A 17,173-nucleotide genomic window follows, 5' to 3' on the forward strand; every position below is an offset into this window, starting at 1 on the left:
TGTTAGTTTGCACCAGTTTAGGCTGTTTCGGTTTTCACGTTACGTTTATTGTTTTTGTATTGATTCGTGTTTACTTTGTTTTATTAAACATGAATCTCAATAGCCACGCCGCATTTTGGTCCGACTCTCTTTCCTATACAGAAAACCATTACATCTGAAGTTATTTGGATTTTTACGAATTATCTTTGAATGACAGGGTCATGAAAAACAAAAGTGAAGTTAAAGTAGCAGCTTATTATTAATTGTTTTGCCAAAAGTTTCAATCACGTTTCCAACCACAGTTTTTATGCAAATAAAGGCATACCATATATTTAAAAAAAAGTAATGACAGCTGTGATGAAAACAGGAAGTTTCGGTACAATTTTATAAATGCCGACCGAATTTGTTCGTTGACATGGTGGGATCTGTGTGTGTCTGTAAAAGTAATTATGCAAGAAATGGCGGTGGAAACGGCTTTATGCGGAAATATTGATATAATAGTAATCATATCGAAATAAATTTCAGTTTTGGACTGTTTCGTTGCGGAACCTATTTTCCAGGATTCGGTACCTCTGGTGGCCTGAATCACACGCATCCCTGGGTCACCTGTCTTTTCAGTTCGCTGCAGCTAGCTACTGGAACAAGCTGCATGAAAACACTAAAACTAGACAGTTTTATCTCCGTTTCTTCATTCAAAGACTCAATCATGGACACTTACTGACTGCTGTGGCTGCTTTGCATTAATGTATGGTGTTGTCTCTAAATTCTTGCCCTTTGTGCTGTTGTCTGTGCCCAATCATGTTTACACTCTGTTTTGTGGTGTTGCCATGTTGTGTTGCTACTATGTTGTTAGCATGTTAAACAACACAACATGACATGTTGTTGTCTTAGGTCTCTCTTTATGTAGTGTTGTCTCTTGTCGTGATGTGTGTTTTGTCCCATATTTTAATATCATTTATTTTTTATCCCATCCCGGTGCCCGCATGAGGCCTTTTGCCTTTTGGTAGGCTGTCATTGTAAATATGAATTTGTTAACTGACTTGCCTAGTTAAATAAAGTTTCAATAATAAAACATTTAAAAAAGACTTCTGTCTGTAGGCAACGAAAATAATTTAGAGACGTCCAAATAGGCCTATTGTGCGAACATTGTTTTTTACGAACTACACAGAACGAGAAAGATAGGCTTTTGGCAGGAGCGCGTCGGCTACGGTCAGTGAGTGAGCTACACATCATTGGGTGAGTCATTGAAACTGGAAAGCTTTGTAGGACTATAATTGTATCCTACCAAATCAAATGTTATTGGTCCAGACTGAATCCAGACTGTATGACATCCGGCCGTGATTGGGAGTCCCATAAGGGCAGCGCACAATTGGCCCAGCGTCGTTAGGTTTCGGCCCGAGTAGGCCGTCATTGTAAATAAGAACTTGTTCTTAACTGACTTGCCAAGTTAAATTAAGGTTGCATTTTAAAAAAGGTGAGGTCTGGTTACACCTATTGACAGGGATATTGTAACGAGATAAACATTCCTCAAGGGTAGCTCCCGAGTGTCACAGTGGTTAAAGGCACTGCATCATGATTTCACCAGAATAAGACCCTCGATATTTATTGTAGTATGAAACCCATCACATCATTTTCACCACCCTGTGAAGTTCATAACATATTTGACCTGTAGCCTAATAAACTGCATGCTTTCCTGAGTCATATTAGGGGTACCACGCAATGCCATCGCGTGACTCCATGTTTAATATGATGTTATTATATCAATAGTTGCTGCATATCAGGTAAAATTACCACAAAACGGGCGTTGCACAAATGACATAGGGTTTGTCCCGAGTAGGCCTTAATTAAAAATAAGAACTTGTTCTTAACTGACTTGCCTAGTTAAATTATGGTTGAGTTTTTAAACAAGAAGGCGAGGTCTGGTTACACCTATTGTCAGGGATATAGTCGTGTCACGAACTGGCTCAAAGCCCGTAACAAAGGGAGACAACGTGGAGATAAGGAGTAACAAAATACATATTTATTAACTAAAGCAACTAAGGAAAATATACAATGGTGTATGTAATCAGTAGTGTAAGTGAGTGTTTTGCACGAATGCGATAATGCAGTGTGTTAAATATTGCTTCCTATGCGCAAAGTTTGCTGAGGTCTGGGGAGGAGGTTGGTTGGTGGAGGTGTGAACACATAACCCCTCATCAATTTGGGACGCAGAGGCTGTGTCAATTTGGGACGCAGGGCTTGGACAAGTGGGGGCTCATCCGGGATCTTTGAACTTTAACCTATAGGGGAGGGTCTGGGTGGGCGTCTGTCCGCGTCGCCGTAGCCACCCGTCTGCCCAGCGCCGCCTGAGCCGCCCCTCTGTCCAGAGCTGCCGCCCCTCTGTCCATTGAGAACAGTTGCCATGGTGAGGAGGCCACAGAAGCGGACAAGGTGGGGGACTAAGACTACGGTGAAGTGGGGGCCACGTCCAGCACCAGAGCCGCCACCGCGGACAGATGCCCACCCAGACCCTCCCCTATAGGTTCAGGTTTTGCAGCCGGAGTCCGCACCTTGGGGGGGGGGGGGGGGGGGGGTACTGTCACACCCTGACCATAGTTTGCTTTGTATGTTTCGGTTGGTCAGGGTGTGATCTGAGTGGGCATTCTATGTTACATGTCTAGTTTGTCTAGTTCTATGTTTGGCCTGATATGGTTCTCAATCAGAGGCAGGTGTTCGTCATTGTCTCAGATTGGGAACCATATTTAGGTAGCCTGTTTGGTGTTGGGGGTGATTGTCCTTGTTCTGTCGCTGTGTTAGTTTGCACCAGTTTAGGCTGTTTCGGTTTTCACGTTACGTTTATTGTTTTTGTATTGATTCGTGTTTACTTTGTTTTATTAAACATGAATCTCAATAGCCACGCCGCATTTTGGTCCGACTCTCTTTCCTATACAGAAAACCATTACATCTGAAGTTATTTGGATTTTTACGAATTATCTTTGAATGACAGGGTCATGAAAAACAAAAGTGAAGTTAAAGTAGCAGCTTATTATTAATTGTTTTGCCAAAAGTTTCAATCACGTTTCCAACCACAGTTTTTATGCAAATAAAGGCATACCATATATTTAAAAAAAAGTAATGACAGCTGTGATGAAAACAGGAAGTTTCGGTACAATTTTATAAATGCCGACCGAATTTGTTCGTTGACATGGTGGGATCTGTGTGTGTCTGTAAAAGTAATTATGCAAGAAATGGCGGTGGAAACGGCTTTATGCGGAAATATTGATATAATAGTAATCATATCGAAATAAATTTCAGTTTTGGACTGTTTCGTTGCGGAACCTATTTTCCAGGATTCGGTACCTCTGGTGGCCTGAATCACACGCATCCCTGGGTCACCTGTCTTTTCAGTTCGCTGCAGCTAGCTACTGGAACAAGCTGCATGAAAACACTAAAACTAGACAGTTTTATCTCCATTTCTTCATTCAAAGACTCAATCATGGACACTTACTGACTGCTGTGGCTGCTTTGCATTAATGTATGGTGTTGTCTCTAAATTCTTGCCCTTTGTGCTGTTGTCTGTGCCCAATCATGTTTACACTCTGTTTTGTGGTGTTGCCATGTTGTGTTGCTACTATGTTGTTAGCATGTTAAACAACACAACATGACATGTTGTTGTCTTAGGTCTCTCTTTATGTAGTGTTGTCTCTTGTCGTGATGTGTGTTTTGTCCCATATTTTAATATCATTTATTTTTTATCCCATCCCGGTGCCCGCATGAGGCCTTTTGCCTTTTGGTAGGCTGTCATTGTAAATATGAATTTGTTATTAACTGACTTGCCTAGTTAAATAAAGTTTCAATAATAAAACATTTAAAAAAGACTTCTGTCTGTAGGCAACGAAAATAATTTAGAGACGTCCAAATAGGCCTATTGTGCGAACATTGTTTTTTACGAACTACACAGAACGAGAAAGATAGGCTTTTGGCAGGAGCGCGTCGGCTACGGTCAGTGAGTGAGCTACACATCATTGGGTGAGTCATTGAAACTGGAAAGCTTTGTAGGACTATAATTGTATGCTACCAAATCAAATGTTATTGGTCCAGACTGAATCCAGACTGTATGACATCCGGCCGTGATTGGGAGTCCCATAAGGGCAGCGCACAATTGGCCCAGCGTCGTTAGGTTTCGGCCCGAGTAGGCCGTCATTGTAAATAAGAACTTGTTCTTAACTGACTTGCCAAGTTAAATTAAGGTTGCATTTAAAAAAAGGTGAGGTCTGGTTACACCTATTGACAGGGATATTGTAACGAGATAAACATTCCTCAAGGGTAGCTCCCGAGTGTCACAGTGGTTAAAGGCACTGCATCATGATTTCACCAGAATAAGACCCTCGATATTTATTGTAGTATGAAACCCATCACATCATTTTCACCACCCTGTGAAGTTCATAACATATTTGACCTGTAGCCTAATAAACTGCATGCTTTCCTGAGTCATATTAGGGGTACCACGCAATGCCATCGCGTGACTCCATGTTTAATATGATGTTATTATATCAATAGTTGCTGCATATCAGGTAAAATTACCACAAAACGGGCGTTGCGCAAATGACATAGGGTTTGTCCCGAGTAGGCCTTAATTATAAATAAGAACTTGTTCTTAACTGACTTGCCTAGTTAAATTATGGTTGAGTTTTTAAACAAGAAGGCGAGGTCTGGTTACACCTATTGTCAGGGATATAGTCGTGTCACGAACTGGCTCAAAGCCCGTAACAAAGGGAGACAACGTGGAGATAAGGAGTAACAAAATACATATTTATTAACTAAAGCAACTAAGGAAAATATACAATGGTGTGTGTAATCAGTAGTGTAAGTGAGTGTTTTGCATGAATGCGATAATGCAGTGTGTTAAATATTGCTTCCTATGCGCAAAGTTTGCTGAGGTCTGGGGAGGAGGTTGGTTGGTGGAGGTGTGAACACATAACCCCTCATCAATTTGGGACGCAGAGGCTGTGTCAATTTGGGACGCAGGGCTTGGACAAGTGGGGGCTCATCCGGGATCTTTGAACTTTAACCTATAGGGGAGGGTCTGGGTGGGCGTCTGTCCGCGTCGCCGTAGCCACCCGTCTGCCCAGCGCCGCCTGAGCCGCCCCTCTGTCCAGAGCTGCCGCCCCTCTGTCCAGAGCTGCCGCCCCTCTGTCCAGAGCTGCCGCCCCTCTGTCCAGAGCTGCCGCCCCTCTGTCCAGAGCTGCCGCCCCTCTGTCCAGAGCTGCCGCCCCTCTGTCCATTGAGAACAGTTGCCATGGTGAGGAGGCCACAGAAGCGGACAAGGTGGGGGACTAAGACTACGGTGAAGTGGGGGCCACGTCCAGCACCAGAGCCGCCACCGCGGACAGATGCCCACCCAGACCCTCCCCTATAGGTTCAGGTTTTGCAGCCGGAGTCCGCACCTTGGGGGGGGGGGGGGGGGGGGGGGGTACTGTCACACCCTGACCATAGTTTGCTTTGTATGTTTCGGTTGGTCAGGGTGTGATCTGAGTGGGCATTCTATGTTACATGTCTAGTTTGTCTAGTTCTATGTTTGGCCTGATATGGTTCTCAATCAGAGGCAGGTGTGAACACATAACCCCTCATCAATTTGGGACGCAGAGGCTGTGTCAATTTGGGACGCAGTGGCTGTGTCAATTTGGGACGCAGGGTCTAGGACAAGTGGGGGCTCATCCGGGATCTTTGAACCTTAACCTATAGGGGAGGGTCTGGGTGGGTGTCTGTCCGCGTCGCCGTAGTCACCCGTCTGCCCAGCGCCGCCTGAGCCGCCCGTCTGCCCAGCGCCGCCTGAGCCGCCCGTCTGCCCAGCGCCGCCCGTCTGCCCAGCGCCGCCCGTCTGCCCAGGGGCCGCCAGCGCCGCCCAGGGGCCGCCAGTGCCGCCAGTCAGCCAGGGGCCGCCAGTGCCGCCAGTCAGCCAGGGGCCGCCACTGCCGCCAGTCAGCCAGGGGCCGCCAGTGCCGCCAGTCAGCCAGGGGCCGCCAGTGCCGCCAGTCAGCCAGGGGCCGCCAGTCAGCCAGGGGCCGCCAGTGCCGCCAGTCAGCCAGGGGCCGCCAGTGCCCCTCAGCCCAGAGCCCCTCAGCCAAGAGCCCCTGCCCCTCAGCCAAGAGCCCCTGCCCCTCTGTCCCGAGCCGCCGCCCCTCTGTCCATTGAGAAGAGTTGCCATGGTGAGGAGGCCACGGAAGCGGACAAGGTGGGGGACTAAGACTACGGTGAAGTGGGGGCCACGTCCAGCACCAGAGCCGCCACCGCGGACAGATGCCCACCCAGACCCTGGGTGCAGGTGCATTTATACGGAGACTTGATTACACACAGGTGGATTGTATTTATCATCATTAGTCATTTAGGTCAACATTGGATCATTCAGAGATCCTCACTGAACTTCTGGAGAGAGTTTGCTGCACTGAAAGTAAAGGGGCTGAATAATTTTGCACGTCCAATTTTTCAGTTTTTGATTTGTTAAAAAAGTTTGAAATATCCAATAAATGTTGTTCCACTTCATGATTGTGTCCCATTTGTTGTTGATTCTTCACAAAAAAATACAGTTTTATATCTTTATGTTTGAAGCCTGAAATGTGGCAAAAGGTTGCAAAGTTCAAGGGGGCCGAATACTGTCGCAAGGCACTGTAAAATATCCCCATAGTCTAGTAAAGGCATAAATGTAGCTGATACTAGCCTCCTTCTGACTTCAAAAGAAAAACAGGCCTTATTCCTAAAATAAAATCCCAATTTCAGCTTAAATTTTTTTGTAAATTGTTGAATATACAATTTAAACGAGAGGCCGTCATCAATTAAAATTCCAATATATTATTATGAGGTTACAACCTCAATCTCCTTGCCCTGACAGGTAGTAATAGGTGAAAGGTTCAGAGGTCTATTTCTTGCTTTAGAAAACATCATTAGTTTAGTTGTCAGTATTGAGGATAAGCTTCAATTGACACAAGATATGTTGAACAGTATAAAAAGCTGTTTACAAGTTCAGGAAAGCTTTTGTAAGAGACGAGGCACAACAGTAAATAACAGTATCATCAGCATAAAAATGAAGTTGCGCATTTAACATTTTTCTAAATCATTTATATAAATTGTGAATAAGAGAGGACCAAGTACAGAGCCTTGGGGCACACCATTAAACAGACAATTTAACAGACATAAGCCCATCAAATTGAGTGCACTGAGTTCTATCTGACATATAGTTAGCAAACCATGCAACTGCATGCTCTGAAAGACCTACACTCGACAATCTCTGCATTAGTATAGCATGATCAACTGTAACAAAAGCCCTAGAGACAAATAAAAAGTGAGACACAGTGCTGTTTTTTGTCAAGGGCTTCAGTGATATCATTTAAAACCTTCATGGCTGCTGTAATTGTGCTATGCTTCTTCCTGAAGCCCGATTGGTACATTTTTATTTTTATTTCACCTTTATTTAACCAGGTAAGCTAGTTGAGAACAAGTTCTCATTTGCAACTGCGACCTGGCCAAGATAAAGCGTAGCAATTCGACACATGCAACACAGAGTTACACATGGAATAAACAAAACATTCTATCAATAATACAGTAGAACAAAATAAAACAAAAAGTCTATGTACAGTGAGTGCAAATGAGGTAAGTTAAGGAAATAAATAGGCCATGGTGGCGAAGTAATTACAATATACAGTGCCTTGCGAAAGTATTCGGCCCCCTTGAACTTTGCGACCTTTTGCCACATTTCAGGCTTCAAACATAAAGATATAAAACTGTATTTTTTTGTGAAGAATCAACAACAAGTGGGACACAATCATGAAGTGGAACGACATTTATTGGATATTTCAAACTTTTTTAACAAATCAAAAACTGAAAAATTGGGCGTGCAAAATTATTCAGCCCCCTTAAGTTAATACTTTGTAGCGCCACCTTTTGCTGCGATTACAGCTGTAAGTCGCTTGGGGTATGTCTCTATCAGTTTTGCACATCGAGAGACTGACATTTTTTCCCATTCCTCCTTGCAAAACAGCTTGAGCTCAGTGAGGTTGGATGGAGAGCATTTGTGAACAGCAGTTTTCAGTTCTTTCCACAGATTCTCGATTGGATTCAGGTCTGGACTTTGACATGGCCATTCTAACACCTGGATATGTTTATTTTTGAACCATTCCATTGTAGATTTTGCTTTATGTTTTGGATCATTGTCTTGTTGGAAGACAAATCTCCGTCCCAGTCTCAGGTCTTTTGCAGACTCCATCAGGTTCTCTTCCAGAATGGTCCTGTATTTGGCTCCATCCATCTTCCCATCAATTTTAACCATCTTCCCTGTCCCTGCTGAAGAAAAGCAGGCCCAAACCATGATTCTGCCACCACCATGTTTGACAGTGGGGATGGTGTGTTCAGAGTGATGAGCTGTGTTGCTTTTACGCCAAACATAACGTTTTGCATTGTTGCCAAAAAGTTCAATTTTGGTTTCATCTGACCAGAGCACCTTCTTCCACATGTTTGGTGTGTCTCCCAGGTGGCTTGTGGCAAACTTTAAACGACACTTTTTATGGATATCTTTAAGAAATGGCTTTCTTCTTACCACTCTTCCATAAAGGCCATATTTGTGCAATATACAACTGATTGTTGTCCTATGGACAGAGTCTCCCACCTCAGCTGTAGATCTCTGCAGTTCATCCAGAGTGATCATGGGCCTCTTGGCTGCATCTCTGATCAGTCTTCTCCTTGTATGAGCTGAAAGTTTAGAGGGACGGCCAGGTCTTGGTAGATTTGCAGTGGTCTGATACTCCTTCCATTTCAATATTATCGCTTGCACAGTGCTCATTGGGATGTTTAAAACTTGGGAAATCTTTTTGTATCCAAATCCGGCTTTAAACTTCTTCACAACAGTATCTCGGACCTGCCTGGTGTGTTCCTTGTTCTTCATGATGCTCTCTGCGCTTTTAACGGACCTCTGAGACTATCACAGTGCAGGTGCATTTATACGGAGACTTGATTACACACAGGTGGATTGTATTTATCATCATTAGTCATTTAGGTCAACATTGGATCATTCAGAGATCCTCACTGAACTTCTGGAGAGAGTTTGCTGCACTGAAAGTAAAGGGGCTGAATAATTTTGCACGCCCAATTTTTCAGTTTTTGATTTGTTAAAAAAGTTTGAAATATCCAATAAATGTCGTTCCACTTCATGATTGTGTCCCACTTGTTGTTGATTCTTCACAAAAAAATACAGTTTTATATCTTTATGTTTGAAGCCTGAAATGTGGCAAAAGGTCGCAAAGTTCAAGGGGGCCGAATACTTTTGCAATGCACTGTAGCAATTAAACACTGCAATTGTAGATCGGCAGAAGATGAATGTGCAGGTACAGATACTGGGGTGCAAAGGAGCAAAATAAATAATTAAATACCAGTATGGGGATGAGGTAGGTAGGTAGATAGATGGGCTGTTTACAGATGGGCTATGTACTGGTGCAGTGATCTGTAAACTGTTCTGACAGCTGGTGCTTAAAGCAAGTGAGGGAGATGTGAGTCTCCAGCTTCAGAGATTTTTGCAATTCGTTCCAGTCATGGGCAGCAGAGAACTGGAAGGAAAGACAACCAAAGGAGGAATTGGCTTTGGGGGTGACCAGTGAGATATACCTGCTGGAGCGCATGCTACGAGTGGGTGCTGCTATGGTGAGCTGAGATAAGGCGGGGCTTTACCTAGCAGAGACTTGTAGATAACCAGTGGGTTTGGCGACGAGTATGAAGCGAGGGCCAACCAACGAGAGCGTACAGGTCGCAATGGTGGGAGTGTATGGGGCTTTGGTGACAAAACGGATGGCACTGTGATAGACTGCATCCAGTTTGCTGAGTAGAGTGTTGGAGGCTATTTTGTAAATGACATCACCGAAGTCAAGGATCGGTAGGATGGTCAGTTTTACGAGGGTATGTTTGGCAGCATGAGTGAAGGATGCTTTGTTGCGATATAGGAAGCCAATTGTAGATTTAATTTTGGATTGGAGATGCTTAATGTGAGTCTGGAAGGAGAGTTTACAGTCTAGCCAGACACCCAGGTATTTGTAGTTGTCCACGTATTCTAAGTCAGAGCCGTCCAGAGTAGTGATGCTGGATGGGCGAGCAGGTGCGGGCAGTGATCGATTGAATAGCATGCATTTAGTTTTACTTGCGTTTAAGAGCAGTTGGAGGCCACAGAAGGAGAGTTGTATGGCATTGAAGCTCGTCTGGAGGTTAGTTAACACAGTGTCCAAAGAGGGGCCAGAAGTATACAGAATGGTGTCGTCTGCGTAGAGGTGGATCAGAGAATCACCAGCAGCAAGAGCAACATCATTGATGTATACAGAAAAGAGAGTCGGCCCGAGAATTGAACCCTGTGGCACCCCCATAGAGACTGTAAGAGGTCCGGACAACTGGCCCTCCGATTTGACACACTGAACTCTATCAGAGGAGTAGTTGGTAAACCAGGCGAGGCAATCATTTGAGAAACCAACGCTGTCGAGTCTGCCAATAAGAATGTTGTGATTGACAGAGTCGAAAGCCTTGGCCAGGTCGATGAATACGGCTGCACAGTAATGTCGCTTATCAATGGCGGTTATGATGTTGTTTATAACCTTGAGCGTGGCTGAGGTGCACCCATGACCAGCTCTGAAACCAGATTGCATAGCGGAGAAGGTATGGTGGGATTCGAAATGGTCAGTAATCTGTTTGTTAACTTGGCTTTCGAAGACCTTAGAAAGACAGGGTAGGATAGATATAGGTCTGTAGTAGTTTGGGTCTAGAGTGTCACCCCCTTTGAAGAGGGGGATGACCGCAGCAGCTTTCCAATCTTTGGGAATCTCAGACGATACGAAAGAGAGGTTGAACAGGCTAGTAATAGGAGTTGCAACAATTTCGGTAGATAATTTTAGAAAGAGAGGGTCCAGATTGTCTAGCGCGGCTGATTTGTAGGGGTCCAGATTTTGCAGCTCTTTCAGAACATCAGCTACCTGGATTTCGGTAAAGGAGAAATGGTGGGGTCTTTGGCGGGTTACTGTGGAGGGTGCAGGGCAGTTGACCGGGGTAGAGGTAGCCATGTGGAAAGCATGGCCAGCCGTAGAGAAATGCTTATTGAAATTCTCAATTATGGTGGATTTATCGGTGGTGACAGTGTTTCCTAGCCTCAGAGCAGTGGGCAGCTGGGAGGAGGTGCACTTATTCTCCATGGACTTTACAGTGCCCCAGAACTTTTTTTGAGTTATTATTACAGGATGAAAATGTCTGTTTAAAAAAGCTTGCCTTAGCTTTTCTAACTGCCTGTGTATATTTGTTCCTAACTTCACTGAAAAGTTGCATATCACGGGGGCTATTTCAGGGTTTTTGGTAGTTTTCCTAAGCCAAGTCTCAGACACGGCTAAGACATCTGGGTTGGCAGAGTGTAGACCGGGGCAGGCTAGCAGTTAGCAGGCCGGGTTAGCAAGCAAGCAGTTAGCAGGGGCTAGCAGTTAGCAGACCGGACAGGCAAGCTAGCAGTTAGCAGACCGGGCCTGGCAAGCTAGCAGCTAGCAGACCGGGTTAGCAAGCAAGCAGATAGCAGGGGCTCAAAAGTTAGCCTTTGGGGGACGTCGCGATGGGGGTAAGTCTGTTTTTCTTTTGCCTCTTCGTGCGGTGACGTCGATAGACCAGTCGTGGAATTAGTAGGGTTCCAAGTAGCTCTAGGTAGCTAGCAGGCCTAATGGGCCTTCAGCGGGCGTCGCGTCTGAGGGGCCTGTTGGAGTCCTCGGGCAGATTATGTCGGTATTCCAGTCGTAGGGGATCTGTGGGGTTCCATGCCCCGTACAGGCTGTAGAAGGGGTCCGGATATTGTAGTCCAGGAGTATGCTTCGGTGGTAGCACAGGAGCCCTGGCCGGGCTAGCTTCAAGCTAATTGGTGTTTGCTCTGGGATGGAAACGCTAGCCAGGAGTAGTCATCCGGGATTGCGGTCAGCTAGTTGTGAAGATCCAGATGAAAATGTTCAGTTTGCGGTAGGAATCCGGGGATAAAAATAATAGGTCCGTTATGCTCTGGTTAGAGTCACGTTGTTCGAACTGGCCAGAGCTTTCCGAGCTGAAGGTTAGCTGATGACCGCTGGCAATGATTTGCTGACTGATAGCTGGTAGTCAGCTGGCTAGCTTCAGTTGAGGGATTCCAGATCCGAAGTAAATATAAATACTTTAGAAAAAAGATCCACACCACATTGGGTGAGGCGGGTTGCAGGAGAGTATTTAGAAGTTGAGGTTTAGCAAAATATTTTAAAGGATATGTGACGAAAAATATGTAAAACAATATATACAAGGGACACGACAGGACAAAGACGTCTGACTGCTACGCCATCTTGGATTATTGATAAAAGAGTTAGTAAATAAAAACTATTTTAGCTGTTCACTCACAAGGGTTTAAAGTATTTTCACCAGTGGTGACAGCTTTGAGATTGGCCTATAATTATTTAAAAGAGTTGGATCTCCCCCTTTTAAAAGTGGTAGGACAAATGCTGATTTCCAGAATATCATTACATTCCAGGGTTATATTGAACAGATATGTAAGTGGTTCAGCTATGAAATCAACTGCCAGATTTAAAAAGCAGGGATCCAAAAGATAAGGACCTGCAGGCTCTCTGATCTAAGGATTTCAGGGCTTTTATGTATCACCTGCACTGAGAATGGCAAAAAACTAAAAGTTTGACCAGCTCTCACTGTTTCATCCACACAGGGTTGTACAGAGACAGAGGACACTGAATCAAGCAGCCTACCAGATGAAACAAAGTGCTCATTGAAACAATTCAGCATTTCAGTTGTCATATATAGCAACAGAGTCCTTCAAAACACATGAAGGTAATTCATTAACATTACTGTTACCAGAAATAGACTTAATAGCCTTCCAAAACTCTCTAGGGTCATTCAGGTTATCAGTGGTAACAGGCATAAAATATTCAGACTTGGCCTTCCTGAGAAGAAAATACTTGTTTCGTAACTGCCTAAAAATAAGCCAATCAGCATCAGAACATGATTTCCTTGCTTTAGCCCAGGCTACATTACGGTCGTGAATAATACAAGACAGCTCAGAAGAAAACCATGGATTATCCCGCCCTTTACCCCATTCCGCAGGTTCAATGTTATGTTTGTTTACTATTTGGAAAAAAACATCATGAAAGAATTTCCAGGCAGTTTCCACATCAGGGATAAACTCAATCTTCCTCCAGTCAAAATAAAACAAATCATGAAAGAAAGCCTGCTCATTAAAACACTTCAAATTTCTCTTACGAATAAAACGTGGGTTTGTTTTAGGAACCGTAGTATCTCTAACAGCAACAACAGCACATTGGTCACTGTGGAACATTTGTCAATATCAAATCAATCAGAGTAGATTTATCTGGGCATTTAAGATTTGGGCGAGTGGGTGAGTTAATCAACTGGGTAAGATTCATAGAATTACAAAACATTTTTAAATCATCAGACACCGGCTTTAACCAACACCAGTTGAGATCACCAATCAAGATCATTTCACTGTAAAGAAATTTAGACATAAGGTGCGTCAAAGAAGAAAATGCATCACCGAGAACAGAGACGTCAGACAGCCAATCACAGTTATAGAGAGACTATTTGAAACCTCAATATTCAAAGCAAGAAATTCTAATTGTTTACAAATAGTTTCACACTTTGCCACACTTACAGGGAATTTAGTTTTTACATATATAGCCACACCCCCACCTTTCTTAACTCGATCAGTGCGATAAACATTGTAACCATTTATACAAATATCCTTATCAAAAACAGACTTGCTCAGCCAGGTTTCAGAAAACACAATTGCAATAGTTGATTTAGCCAAAATCCTAACCCCATCAATTTGACAACAGGCTGCGTACATTTAAATGAAAAATACCAAAACCAGATCTTGATTTAAAATCAGAGGGGGTTTGGATACATTGCATATCAGGGCCAGGGTTAGGTTGCACGTTACTTGATATCAACAAAAGAAGAAGAACTAGGCACCTCTGTTTAACGGCTTCTCTTTTGTAAGAGACCTACTGCAAGCGAATTCTAAGTGAGTTTCCAGACAATACAAAACAGTCATTTAAAACTATTTACGCCTACTAGTCTATACAAACGGAAAAATCTAACAAAATTTTAAAACTGCTAAGTGAAAAGTAAGGCTAAAATACAAACCTTTTTGCACACAATTCTACGATGGTCCAGTCTGTCTAGTCATTTAACTATTGAAAAAAGAAAATCCACAGCAGATATGATCAGAGGGTAAACCAAAGATTATGGATATATTGACAAGGAACACGTCTCTCTGCCCTAACAATGGGAGTCGATGTCCGCAAAGCAGCACAGCGGCTGTCTATCCATCTCCAGTCTATCATTTCTTTATATTGGTGTTACGTCATTATTGTAATCGTTTTTTGAATATTCAATAAGGGTTGTTGACGTCAACCGCCTGTATTCAGTGGAGAGAGATGCTTTTGTAACCCTTGTTATTTTGGTGCTTTGAAAGGTACGGTTGTTGCAAAGGCTTGTGTGTCGCCTACTGGTGAAATTCGTGTTTTTTTCGCACGAATTAAGTAGCACATAAATTCGTGTATTTTTGAACGAATTGAACCACACAAAAATAAACAAAAGCGCACGAATTCTGTTGAAATACATTTTGTACATATATGCGCGAATTGAATGTGTGAGGCTGGGCTGGTTTTCGGCATGCTGCTGAGACACGTAGTCGCATCGTACATGTAAAATGGAACAGAGTTCCATGTAATAATGGCTCTATATAACACTGTACACTTTCTTGAATTTGTTCTGGATTCGGGGACTGTGAAAAAAAAGTATACATGTCTGGTGGGGTAAGAGCTGTGTGTAAATTGACTATGCAAACAATTTGCGATGTTCATCAGATTAATGTTTCTTATAAAAAGAAGAGGTGATGAATTCAGTCTCACCTCAAACCTTAGCCAATAGATACTGGCATGCATTCCACCTGGCTACCCCTACCCCGGTCAACAGCTCTGCACCCCCACAGCAACTTGCCCAATCCTTCCCCATTTCTCCTTCACCCAAATCCAGATAGCTGATGTTCTGAAAGAGCTGCAAAATCTGGATACCTACAAATCAGCTGGGCTAGACAATCAGGACCCTCTCTTTCTAAAATTATCCGCCGCAATTGTTGCAACCCCTATTGCTAGCCTGTTCAACCTCTCTTTTGTATCGTCTGTTATCCCCAAAGATTGGAAAGCTGCTGCGGTCATCCCCCTCTTCAAAGGGGAGACACCCACGCTGTTACTGACCTATATCTATCCTACCCTGCCTTTCTAAGGTCTTCGAAAAGCAAGTTAACAAACAGATCACCGACCATTTCGAATCTCACCGTACCTTCGTCGCTATGCAATCTGGTTTTCGAGCTGGTCATGGGTGCACCTCATCCACGCTCAAGGTCCTAAATGATATCATAACCGCCATCGATAAAAGACAATACTGTGCAGCTGTATTCATCAACCTGGCCAAGGCTTTCGACTCTGTCAATCCCTGCATTCTTATCGGCAGACTCAACAGCCTTGGTTTCGCAAATGTCTGCCTCGCCTGGTTCACCAACTACTTCTCAGACAGTTTAGTGTGTCAAATCGAAGATAGCAGTCTCTCTGGGGGTGACACAGGGTTCAATTCTCGGGCCGACTATTTTTTCTGTATACATCAATGATGTCGCTCTTGATGCTGGTGATTCTCGATCCACCTCTACGCAGACGACACCATTCTGTATACTTCTGGCCTTTCTTTGGACACTGTGTTAACAAACCTCCAGACGAGCTTCAATGCCATACAACTCTCCTTCCGTGGCCTCCAACTGCTCTTAAATGCAAGTAAAACAAAGTGCATGCTCTTCAACCTATCACTGCCCGCACCTACCCGTCCGTCTAGCATCACTACTCTGAACGGTTCTGACTTAGAACATGTGGACAACTACAAATACAGTGGGGCAAAAAATTATTTAGTCAGACACCAATTGTGCAAGTTCTCCCACTTAAAAAGATGAGAGAGGCCTGTAATTTTCATCATAGGTACACTTCAACTATGACAGACAAAATGAGATTTTTTTTTCCAGAAAATCACATTGTAGGATTTTTAATGAATTTATTTGCAAATTATGGTGGAAAATAAGTATTTGGTCAATAACAAAAGTTTATCTCAATACTTTGTTATATACCCTTTGTTGGCAATGACAGAAGTCAAACGTTTTCTGTAAGTCTTCACAAGGTCTTCCCACACTGTTGCTGGTATTTTGGCCCATTCCTCCATGCAGATCTCCTCTAGAGCATTGATGTTTTGGGGCTGTTGCTGGGCAACACGGACTTTCAACTCCCTCCAAAGATTTTCTATGGGGTTGAGATCTGGAGACTGGCTAGGCCACTCCAGGACCTTGAAATGCTTCTTCCGAAGCCACTCCTTCGTTGCCCGGGCGGTGTGTTTTGGATCATTGTCATGCTGAAAGACCCAGCCACGTTTCATCTTCAATGCCCTTGCTGATGGAAGGAGGTTTTCACTCAAAATCTCACAATACATGGCCCCATTCATTCTTTCCTTTACACGGATCAGTCGTCCTGGTCCCTTTGCAGAAAAACAGCCTCAAAGCATGATGTTTCCACCCACATGCTTCACAGTAGGTATGGTGTTCTTTGGATGCAACTCAGCATTCTTTGTCCTCCAAACACGACGAGTTGAGTTTTTACCAAAACGTTCTATTTTGGTTTCATCTGACCATATGACATTCTCCCAATCTTCTTCTGGATCATCCAAATGCTCTCTAGCAAACTTCCGACGGGCCTGGATATGTACTGGCTTAAGCAGGGGGACACGCCTGGCACTGCAGGATTTGAGTCCCTGGCGGCGTAGTGTGTTACTGATGGTAGGCTTTGTTACTTTGGTCCCAGCTCTCTGCAGGTCATTCACTAGGTCCCCCCGTGTGGTTCTGGGATTTTTGCTCACCGTTCTTGTGATCATTTTGACCCCACGGGGTGAGATATTGCGTGGAGCCCCAGATCGAGGGAGATTATCAGTGGTCTTGTATGGCTTCCATTTCCTAATAATTGCTCCCACAGTTGATTGCTTCAAACCAAGCCGCTTACCTATTGCAGATTCAGCCTTCCCAGCCTGGTGCATGTCTACAATTTTGTTTCTGGTGTCCTTTGACAGCTCTTTGGTC

At 43.9% G+C, this 17,173-nt stretch overlaps 1 protein-coding gene across 1 annotated transcript in view; it reads right to left on the reverse strand.

The window, feature by feature from the left end:
* The window catches only part of LOC110486154 (beta-1,4 N-acetylgalactosaminyltransferase 1), a 34,379-nt gene extending 20,036 nt beyond the window's left edge, over positions 1-14,343 (reverse strand). The window contains exon 1 of the mRNA XM_036938113.1: positions 14,149-14,343. The gene's annotated coding sequence lies outside the window, so the exon portion shown is untranslated. The remainder of the gene's footprint in view (positions 1-14,148) is intronic.
* Positions 14,344-17,173: the final 2,830 nt, after the last annotated feature.

Source organism: Oncorhynchus mykiss, chromosome 12 (assembly GCF_013265735.2).
Source record: "Oncorhynchus mykiss isolate Arlee chromosome 12, USDA_OmykA_1.1, whole genome shotgun sequence".
NCBI classification, from domain to species: domain Eukaryota; kingdom Metazoa; phylum Chordata; class Actinopteri; order Salmoniformes; family Salmonidae; genus Oncorhynchus; species Oncorhynchus mykiss.